Raw genomic sequence first — 12321 nt, 5'->3', positions numbered from 1 at the left:
TTGTCTGTAAGAAACATGCTTCACCTGTAAAGACACACATAGATTGAAAATAAAGGGATTGAAAAAGATATTCCATGCAAGTAAACCATCCCCCCCAAAAAAAGCAGGAGTACCTGTGCTTCTATCAGATAAAATAGATTTTAAGATAAAAACTGTAATAATAGATAAAGAAGGCCATTATATAATGATAAAGGGATCAGTTCAGCAAGAGGATATAACAACTCTAAATGTATATTCACCCAACATGGTAGCACCCAGATACATAAAACAAATATCAGAGCAAATGAGAGAGAGATATCCCATTACCATAATTGCTGGAGACCTCAACACTCCACTTTGAGCATTGGACATATCATCCAGGCAGAAAATCAACAATGAAACATTGGAATTACCTGTACTAAAGACCAAATAGAGCTAATAGATATTTACAGAACATTTCATCCAACAGTTGCAAAATTTACATTCATCTACTCAGCTCATGGATCATTCTCAAGGATAGACCATATGTTAGACCAGAAAACAAGTCTCAAAAAATTAAAAAAAAATTGAAATCATACCAAGTATTTTCTCTGACCACAAAGGAATAAAAGTAGAACTTAATGATGAGAGAAAGATTGGAAAATATACAAACACATGGAAATTAAATAATATGCTCCTGAATGACCAGTGGATCAATGAATAGATTAAGAAGGAAATTTAAAAATTTCTCAAAAACAAATGTAAATTAAAGCACAATATATCAAAACCTACAGGCTACAGCAAAAGCAGTAATAAGAGGAAAGTTTATAGCAACAATATTCTACATCAAAAAAGTAGAAAAGTTTGAAATAAACAATCTAATGATGCATCTCAAAGAAGCTAAAAAAAAAGGAGCAAGCCAAACCCAAAATTAGTGGAAGAAAATAAATGATGAAGATCAGAGCAGAAATAAATGAAATTGAAACAAAAAATACAAAAAAATCAATGAAACAAAAAGTTGAAATTTTGAAAAGATAAACCAAATAGACACACTTCTAGCCAGACTTAGAAAAAAAAGAAAGAAGATCCAAATAAAATGAGATATGAAAAAGGAGACATTACAACTAATACTGCAGAAATCCAAAGAATCATTGGAGACTACTATGAGCAATGATAGGCCAATAAGTTGGAAAATCTAAAATAAGTGGATAAACTCCTAGACACATAAAAACTATCAATATTGAACCAGGAAGAATTCCAAAACCTGAATAAACCAATAACAAGTAACAAGATAGAAGTAGTAATATAAAGTCTCTCAACGAAGAAAAGCCTAGGACTCAATGGCTTCATTGATGAATTCTACCAAACATTTAAAGAGGAACAAATACCAATCCTACTTAAATTATTCCAAAAAGTTGAGGAGGAAGGGGTACTCCCAAATTGGCTCTATAAGGTCTGTATCATCATAATACCAAAAACCAGTCAAAGACTCAACAAGAAAGGAAAACTATAGGCCAATATCTCAGATGAACATAGATGCAAAAATACTCAACAAAATACTAGCAAAACAAATTCAACACCACAGTAAAAAGATTATTCATCATGTCAAGTGGGATTCATCTCAGGGATGCAAGGATGGTTCAACATATGTAAATCAAACAATGTGATTCATCATATCAAAAAAACAAAGGACAAAAATCATATGGTCATTTCAATTGATGCTGAAAAAACATTGAATGAAATTCAACATCCCTTTATGATAAAAATGCTTAAAAAACTGAGTATAGAAGGAACTTGCCACAACATAATAAAAGCCATATATGACAGACCCAGAGTGAGTATCACACTGAATGGGGAAAAACTGAAAGACTTTCCTCTAAGATCTGGGACAAGAAAATTATGCCTACTTTCACCATGTTATTTAACATAGCATTTGAAGTAATCCATTAAAAAATGGGCAAAGGATTGAATAGACATTTCTCAAAAGAAGATATACAAATGGCCAACGGGTATATGAAAAAACGCTCAACATTATTAGTCATCAGAGAAATGTGAAATAAACTACAATAAGATAATCATTTCACTCCAATAAAATGGCTTTTATCAAAAGGACAGGCAATAATGAACACTGGTAAGGATGTGGAGAAAGAGGAATCCTTATACACTGTGGTGGGAAGGTAAATTAGTGCAACCACTACGGAGCTTCCTCAAAGCATCAAAAATAGAACTACTATATGACCCAGTACTCCTACTGCTGGGTATATACCCAAAGGAGGGGAATTCAGTATATCCCAAAGATATCACTCCCAGGTTCATTGCAGAACTATTCACAATAGCCAAGATATGGAATCAACCTAAGTGTCCATCAGTGGATAAATGGATAAAAAAATGGTGATTCATACACACAATGGAATATTAAATAGCCACACAATAATGAAATTCTGCCATTTGCAACAGCATGGATGGAACTGAAGAACATTATGTTAACTGAAATAAGCCAAGCACAGAAAGACAAATCTCATATTTTCTCACTCATATGTGGGAGCTAAATATTAAAAACAATCTAATGGAGACAAAAAGTAGAATGATGATTATCAGAGGCTGTGAAGTATAGTGGGGAAGAGGGGATATAGTGGGGATAGTTAATGGGTGAAAAAGTACAGTTCTATAGTTAGACAGAATGAACAATATTTGATATCACAACAAAATGACTGTAATCAACAAGTGAGGGTGTACTTTAAATAAAAATAGTACAATTGGAATGTTCCTAACACAAAAAAATATTAAATGCCTCAAATGATGGAAACCCCAATTTCCCTGATTTGAATAGTTCACATTGTGTGTCTGTATCAAAACATCACATGTACCCTATCAATATATACAACTATTATGTACTCATAATGATTAAAAATAAAAAAGATAAAAAAATATTGTTTAAAAAATCATTTTTATTTTATTATAGTTTTTAAATGTTTTCCTTCTTTACAAATATATCTGCCTTAGTCCATTTGTGTTTCTCTAAGAATACACCATAAACTGGGTGGCTGAGAAGCAACAGAAATTTATTTCTGAAGACACCAGCAGTTTTGATGTTTGGTGAGAGTCCACTTCCTGATTCAAGGATGGTGCCTTCTTGCCATGTCCTCACATGGTAGAAAGGTCAAGGCAGCTTTCTGGAGCCCCCTTTATAAGGAACTATTCTTTATTCCATTCATATTTATCATACTATTAAGCCAAGTTATTTGTCACTTTATAACAAGGATAACCTCTTATCCAGTTTCCAATAACATGTTCTTCTTTTCCATCTGAGACTTCATCAGAATGATCTTTACTAATCATATTTCTACCAATATTCTCCTCATAACTACTTAGGTGGTCTCCAAGGGGATTGATGCTTTCTCTACAGCTCTACTCTTCTGAACCCTCACCAAAATTGCTTTTTATGATTCATTTACAGCAACACAGGCTTTTTCTAGCATGCACTTCCATTCAGAACTTCAGAATATTACTCAGTTCCTAAACTGGTTCCACTTTTGAGATATTTGTTTACAACAGTACCCCCACTTTTTCTACCAACTTTCTTTTTTAATCTGTTTGGGCTTTTATAACAAAATACCATAGATGGGAGCTTATAAAGAACAGAACTTTATTTCCCACAGTTCTAGAGGCAAGGAAGTCCTAATTTAAGGCACAGATAGATTTGGTACCTGGCAAGGGCCCACTTCCTGGTTTATAGATGGAGTCTTCTCACTGTGTTTGTCATGGTAAAAGAGACAAGGCAGCTCTCTGGAGTATCTTTTATAAGGGCATTAATACTATTCATGAAGGCTCTGTCCTTGTGAACTTATAACCTCCTAAACACCTTGCCTCCTAATACCTTCACCTTGGGGGTTAGGATTCCAACATATGAATATTAGGGGGATACTAACATTTAGACCATAGCAATATCCATTTTACATTTAAGTGCAATGTGATTTTGTTATTGCAGTATTGAATTACCTTCTTATTTGTGGATACTTTATGTTTCTCTCTTTTAATTCTTCTCTCCTTCTTCATGTGTTTATTTAATTGTTAAGACATTCACCAGTGGGCAAAAGTTCCAGTAGACTCCATTGCATTCTGTTTCCATGACTGCTACAGTCATTAGATGTGCTGTTGGGTGGTTTAAGCATTTAACTGATTTTTACTGATTTCTAATTTTCAATTAAGACTTGTTCTGCCAACGTGTCCTGGTCCCTTATCACTGCAGTGGGTCAGTGTTCACAGCTTCCTGACAGACCTCCTGAAAATCAACTCTCCTAAATATTATCACTAATCATTTACAACAGCTTTAAAAGCCATCCCCATGTACAATCACATTGATCTGTCAAAGTGTCTTCCTTTGATTCATCCAATGAAATGTCCTCAATTTTCACTCAAATCCCAGTGTCTTCTTTCACTTTGCTCACCCTGATGGCTGAGTGTGTTTTAAGCTGTACCCTATAACTTCTGTCTAGTAAAAATTAAATTCAGTCTTAGGTAAGTAGAAACTGTGTTCAAAAGGACAATTATAACTGACATGGAATCTATTGCGATGGGAGGAAGGGGACTACTCTAATAGGAAGAGGCGACTACAGTAATTGGGGAGATTTTCAGCATGAGTCTGCAAGAGTCTCAAAGGTCAGGCAGAAAGGGGCTTTCTTTTACAGGGAGGGTAAAGAAGGGTAGGAAGAACCTGATGTGAGTGCATAGGATGAGTGGATGGTTGGACAATGGATCAGGAAAGGTATTTTCCTGAGATCAGCCAATTCTTGGGAGAGGTTATTAAGGAGGGTTTGTTTCTCATTTCAGTGCTCAACTTGATAAAGAGCATCCACGAAATACCTCAAGCTAACATTATACTTACAAATGAAAATGATAATTTCTCTTTAAGATCTGGAGTGAAACAAGGATATCTGTTCTCACAAATCAATGAAGTATGGGGAGTTTTAACAATAGGCAATGCAACAATAAGATAAGAACAAGAAATAAAAGCTGTACATATTGGAAAGGAAAAATGAAAATGTCTTTCCTACAGATGATATAATTGGAATAGAAAATCCCAAGGAATCTACTAAAAAATCATAGAAGTAATAAGTTCAACAAAGTTGCAGGATGCAAGTTCAACACATAAAAAAATGAATCACATTTCTATCTACTAACAATGCACAAGTGGTAATGAAAATTTAAAACACAATACTATCTACAATCTGTCCAAAGAAAATGAAATACTTTGCTACACCCTTGATAAAACATGTAATGTACAGGATATGTGTGGTGAAAATTACAATATGCCAATGAAAGAAATCAAAGAAAGCATAATTAAATGGAGAGATATACCATGTTCATGGATCAAAGACCGACATATTAAAGATGTCAATTCTTATCAAATTGATCTATAGATTGAATGCAATTGCTGTCATCATTCCAGCAAGTTTTTTTGTAGATGTAGATTATATTATTCTAAAATTTATAAAGAAAGGCCCTAAAATAGCTAAAACATTTTCGACAAAGAAGAATGAAGATGGAGGGATTAGTTTTCCCATTACTAGGCTTGCTGTGTAAATACAGTAGTCAAGACAGTTTTGTATTGGCGGAGGGACAGACAGATCACCTTAACAGAATTCAGGATCTAAAAATGGACCCACACAAACATGCTCAACCGATTTTTAACAAAAGTGCAGAATCAATTCAATGAGGAAAGCTAGACTTAACAACAAGTGGTTCTGAAGCAACTGAACACCAACCAGCAAAAAAAAAAAAATGAGCCTTGATGTAAACTTCATACTGTATTAAAACAAGCATCACATGTACTCACCAGAAAATTGGTTTCCCTGATCATCACCTAAATGCACATCGGGGAAGGATACCAACTGGATATCAGACTGAGACAAGGGGGTGGGGGGAGGTGATGGGTGTATGCCTACATGATGAGTGCGTTGCACACCGTCTGGGGAATGGTCATGCTTGAAGGTGCTGACTCGGGGAGGTCGGGGGTGGGGGGAGGGGATGGAGGTATGACTACATGATGAGTTCCAGGCGCACTGTCTGGAGAATGGACACGCTTGAGGCTCTGACTCAGGGGAATGGGCGGGACATGGACAATGTATATAACCTGAGCTTTTGTACCCCCATCATGAGCTGAAATTAAAAAAAAAAATGGAATAAAATCACAAATAAGAATGAAAATGAAAATGTCTTAACCTTAGTCAAGAATAGATTTTTGAAATATAAGAATTCTGTTGCAAGTGTCAAACATGGCATTTGTTGATTAATATTTGAATAGATGAAAATTTTGATGAAATTAATGATTTATAGAAAAACCTCTAAAAGAGTTCCAATTTACAGTAGGGGGAAAAAAGAACCCATGATAGAAACTGAGATAACCAGTAGAGAACTACTTTTTAAAGTGGCACCTGGGTATTTATCAAATATTGGGAAATATGTGAGAAATGTCTCTTTTATGTTACTCAATGCCCCATCTCTCAGAGAGTAAAACTTACGTGCCTGCATGTGGTTCAGAATATGTGACACACAAGCAAGGGCAATCATCAAAGTACAGGGTTTTATTTTTAATGAAAGCTACTTAAGTAGCTAATAATTGAAGATTAGTAAATTGTGGCCTAAGTAAAAAATATATAAGAATATTTAATGCCATGGGGAGAAAAATGATAATCTACGGGTTTTTAAAAAGTTATTAAATAGTCCTAATTTTTGTAAATACATATGTGTTTATTTATGGAAAAATACTGAAACGATATACATGAAGATATTAAAAATAAACATCTCTAGATGGTAGAAAGTTCCCGAGAGCAGAAATGGGCCGAGACTACCACCTGGCAAAAAAATTATGTCAGATGATCCTAATCTACGAACCAGAAAATCCTGAGGCCAAGGAGTTTTTGGCACTTATTGAAGAAATGTTGCTGATGGAGAAAAGTCAGAATCTTAAGGAAGATGATGAAGATAGCGAAGAAGACAGTAACAGTGAGAGCGAAGAAGAAAGCAGCGAGGACCCGAATGATGGGAGTTCTGACAAATGTGAAGATGGGTCCTGAATGCTGCTGCTATGGTTTAAGCTTCATGTATTTTCATTAATGTATACCACGCAGATATAAAGAAGAGGGCTGCATTTTGGTCTAATTGTTCTTTATTTGGTGCAAAGTTCTCCTAAGTTATTTATAGTTTTGCTTGAGCTCCTTCCTAATTTTTAGGCCTTAGCACAAAGTGAGTTAGAGAGAAGAGTCATTGAAAACACTTACATAGCACCATGTGCCAGGTACTGTTCAAGCTGCTCTACACACGTTAATTTATTTAATCTAGCAATGCTGTGAAGTAAGTACTATTGTTACCCTCATTCTACAAGTGAAAAAACTGAGCCACAGGAGGGTGAGTAGTTTGTCCAGTGTCATACACATATTGATTTGTAGAGCCTGGATTTGTACATGGACATTATGGTTCCAGAATTCATACTGTTAGTCCCCCATACATGATCACCACTCCAGGCACTCTTATATAATTTGTCTTACATTCTTTATAGCATGCAGCAGTATCTGAAATGCTTATTTAAGTTTTTGTTCTTGTAATCTTCTCCCTACCTGCCAGAGAATATAACTTCCATGAGACAGGACTTTGTCTTTTTCCTCATCATATCCCTAGCAACTGAACAAGTGTCTGGCAAATAATGAGGCATATATACCAAAGGAATTGAATAAATGAACTGAAAGTTAAAAAAAAAAAAACCCTCAAATTGGATCATGGACTTAGTTTTGAAACATAAAGTTACAATACTTCTATGAAAAAAATATGGAAAAAAAATCTTCAGGATTCATATCTAGGCAGAATTCTTAGATTTGGCAAAAGAGTATAACCCACAAAAGTAAAAATTCATATACTGGACCTAACTGAAACTTAAAACTTTTGCTCTACAGAAAAGGATGAAGATACAAGCTTCAGACTGGGAGAAAATACTTGCAAATCACATGTTCAATATAGGACTAGTATGTAAAAAATTCTCAAAACTCAAATGGTAAAACCCCCAAACAATCCGATTAGAAAAAGGGCAAAAGACATGCAGAGACATTTTACCAAAGAGGATACATGGATGGCAAACGAAAAATGTTCAACAATATCACTAATTGTTAAAGAAATGCAAATCTCACAATGAGATATCACTACACATCCATTAGAATAATTAAAATAAAAAATAGTGATAGAACCAAATGCTGATGAGAATGTAGAGAGACTGGGTCATTCACATAATACTGGTGGTAAACTAGAAAACAGTTTGATAGTTTCTTACAAAAGTAAACATCCAACTGTACTCTTTGGCATCTCTTCTAGAATAAGAAAAAAGCTTATGTTCACATAGAAACTTATATAAAAATGTTTATTCTTAATAGCTCCAAACTGTGTACAATCTCTTAGATGTCCTTCAATGAGTGAATTGGTAAACACACTGTAATATATTCACACTGTGGAATACTACTCAGCAATAAAAAGAAATAAAATATTGATATAACTTTGATGAATTTCCAGGAAATTATACTAAGTGAAAAGAGCCAATATCAAAAGGCTACATGCTGTGATTTCATTTAAATAATGTTTTCAAAATGGCACATTTTTAGAAATGGAGAATATAATAGCTGTCATGAATTAGGGATGAAGGAGAGGGGAGAAATATTATGGATATGATTATAAAAAGGACAAAATTAGGATCCTTGTGGAGACGGAACTGTTCTATATCTTGATTGTGGTGTTAGTCACACAAATCTATACATGTGATAGAATTGTGTAGAACTAAATACATAAACATACATACCACACAAATGAGGGCACGTAAAATTTAAGAATTCTGATTGGTGGATTGTGTCAATGTCAATATCCTGATAATAGTAATATTGTGCTATAGTTTCACAAAATGTTGCCAATGGGAGAAACTAGGTAAAAGTTACAGAGGATCTTTCTGTATTATTCCTTGTAACTTCATGTAAATATATAATTATCTTTCATGTAAAATTTCAATTAAAATGTTTTGATCTTTTATTTATTTATTTATTTATTTATTTATTTATTTATTTATTTATTTATTTATGATGGAGTTTCACTCTGTCACCCAGGCTGGAGTGCAGTGGCATGAGAACTGCCTACTACAGCCTTGAACTCCTGGGCTGAAGCAATTCTTTTGCCTCAGTTTCCAAAGTAGCTATGATTACAGTTGTGTACCACACAACCAGCTAGTTTTTTAAATATTTTTTTGTAGTGAGAGGTCCAAGATGGCCAGTTAGAGACATTGCTTATTGGATCGTACCAGCCGGAAGGCGGGATACCAAACAGAGGAGAGGGGAGAAGTCACAGCTCAGGTGTAGATCACAGAGCTTTGTGATCTGGGGACCCCAGGGAGAAAACTGAAAGGCTAAAAAGGAAGAAGATAAAAAGGAGAAGATTTCAGTGAGGATAAAACCTAAAGAAGCCCAGAGCTCAGCGAAAGGGTAAGGGGGATTCCCCTCCTCCTCATTAGTTTCCTCAGCAAACAGTGGGACACTAAGGTTACTGAAAGCTTTTCCACCCTCCATGAGCCCAGGCATGGTGACAAATATGGAATAATGGGGTGAGCTAGCGAGTCCCAGATTGGGCAGTCCATGAGGGGCACAACCTGCAAAGAGTGCCATCAGAGGCTAGAGTGTCACTTTCTCCCATCCAAACACTTCCTCCCCAGCACCTCCCCCATTCACTGAAACTGAGAAAGCAGCTTGAGCTGGGGCCCCTACTGGGAGCTACACCTCCTACCCTCCCCATTACATCTGGAGTGTAGTTTAAGCAGAAAAATTCGTGAATGGCTGTGGTGGTTACACATCCCAGGCTGAGGTCTCCTCAGAGAGTGGGACCCACACCTCTTCCCCTCAAGGACTTACGGTGGAACAGGGGTGTACGATTTGGGAACTGCCCACCCCTTTCATGGGGTTGGACTCTGGCAGCTCAGATAAGCAAGCCAGTCCCAGTGCACCACAGATGTGAGAGGGGTGCATGAGGGTTCAGGGAGAAGTGTGGGAGCTGTACTCCAATGGCAAGGAAACCCATGCAGACATATCCGATGGGAGAGTGCAGTGGGGTGCTGAGGAACAGGTATCTGAGAGTGCACCCATTCGCCCTGCTGGAGAACCACCATACTGAATAAGGTTGTGGCATTTGGACAGAAATAGCCTTGCCCCTGGTTCCATGGCAACTGAAGGCCTAGCATTCAGGTGCACCTGCTGACCAGGTTCTCCAGCCCCTCCCCTTACTCATTACAACAGGGAGAATAGCTTGAGCTGAGGTCTTGACTGGCCATTTCTCTCCCGTGGGTGCTTGATACAGGCCAAGGTCCACACAGATAGTGGGGCTCATACCTCCTTCTCTGAGGACTGGTAGTGGAACAGGGGTGCACAATTTTAGAGCTCCCTGCCTGCCAGCATTTCACAGAGATGCATGCTAGTGGGTCAGACACACAGACCAGGAGGTTTGAGAGCTGAACATGTGTGGTGAGACAGCATACATGGACTGAACTAATGGGAGTTTGCTGCAGGGATCCAAGGAGTGGCGATTGGGGGGAGCACCCACCCCTCCTCATAGAAAAACTGCACTACTGGATAAGGGCTGAAAGATCCCAGCCTGGAGCCCAGTGTTTAGGCCCCTCCCCCATGAACAGCCCTCCCAGTTTGGAGAGCTCATTCTGACCCTCATATCAATGGCTCCCCCTAGTGGCCAGAAAAGCAACTTCTGAGCCTCAAAGAGGCTTTGCAAAACTTTTCAGGCTCCTGCAACCTAACCATGAACTGCCTTGCTCTTCCCTCCACCTCAGTGGTGGTGGAGATCAAGCAACCCCCTGAGAGCCACAAGGTCTCTCCTAAAGCTTGGGGTACTCAAGTACCCCAACACAATTTGCACTGCTGGGAAGAAGTAAAGACAGCAGGACAGAGGCAACCTGAGAGGATCATCAAACCTCCATGAACACCCCATAGGCAACTCGGCACCAACACCCTTTCCCCTGGCACAGTCAGAGATTGATCTTTGGGGACCCAAGGACAGGCCCACAAACCAGGCCCAGTATCTCCAGGACTGGATCAAGAGGCCAGATGATAAGGAATCAATGAAAGAATCCTGGAAGTATAAAAATATCAGAGCAAAATGTCACCCTCAAAAGGAAACAACTCTTTACTAATGAATACCAACCCAAATGAAAATATCAAAATGACAGATAAGGAATTCCAAATTTGGATTATAAGGAAACTCAACAAAATTACAAGAGAAAATGGAAAATCAGAGAAATAAACTACAAGAACAATACAGGAAATGAATTAAAAATTCACTAAAGAAATTGAATATTATTAAAAAAACCAAATAGAACTTCTGGAGATGAAAAATTCATTCAAGGAAATACAAAACAAGAATAGAGTTGACCAGGCAGAAGAAAGAATTTCAGAGCTTGAAGACAACACCTTTGAATTAAACAAGTCAGTCAAAGATAAAGAACAGAGAAATAAGAGGAATGGACAAAGTCTACAAGAAATGTGGGCTTTTGTAAAGAGGCCACATATAAAAATCAAAGGCATCCCTAATGGTGTAGAAGAAAACATACAAGGGTTGGAAAACCTATTTGAGGGAATAATTGGGGAAAGCCTCCCTGGTCTTGCTAGAAATTTAGATATTCAGGTACAGGAAGCTCAATGAACACCTGCGAGCTTCATTGTGAAGAGGCAATCACCACAGCACATAGTCATCAGACTTACCAAAGTTGATACGAAGGAGGAGCTCCTGTGAGCTGTAAGGTAAAACCATTACATAACTTACGAAGGAAAACCCACCAGGCTAACTGCACACTTCTTAATGGAGATCTTACAAACCAGAAGGGATTGGGACCACATCCTCAGTCTTGTTAAACAGAATAGTGGCCAACCTAGAATTTTGTATCTTGCAAAACTAAGTTTCTTATATGAGGGAGAAATAAAGACTTTCTCAGACAAGGAAATACTGAGGGAATTTGTCAAGAACAGATCTGCCCTACAGGAAGTACTCAGCTCTGCATTGTACATCGATCAGCACAATAGACACCCACCAGACATCACCCAAAAGCTAAAGCTCAGAGCCCAGATATAATAATAACTCAAGAGGTAAAACAAAACATTAAGTTTCTACCCAACAGTACGAACACAAATGTATCATATTTGTTAATTCTTACAATAAACATGAATGACTTGAATTCCCCACTCAAGAGACATAGGTTGGCTTAATGGATTAAAAAACAAGCCAAGTGTCTGTGTACTCCAGGAAGCACATCTAACCCAGGAGTCATTCAGACTCAATGTG

This window comes from Lemur catta, chromosome 11 (assembly GCF_020740605.2).
Source record: "Lemur catta isolate mLemCat1 chromosome 11, mLemCat1.pri, whole genome shotgun sequence".
NCBI lineage: Eukaryota > Metazoa > Chordata > Mammalia > Primates > Lemuridae > Lemur > Lemur catta.
This window is presented reverse-complemented; position numbering follows the sequence as displayed.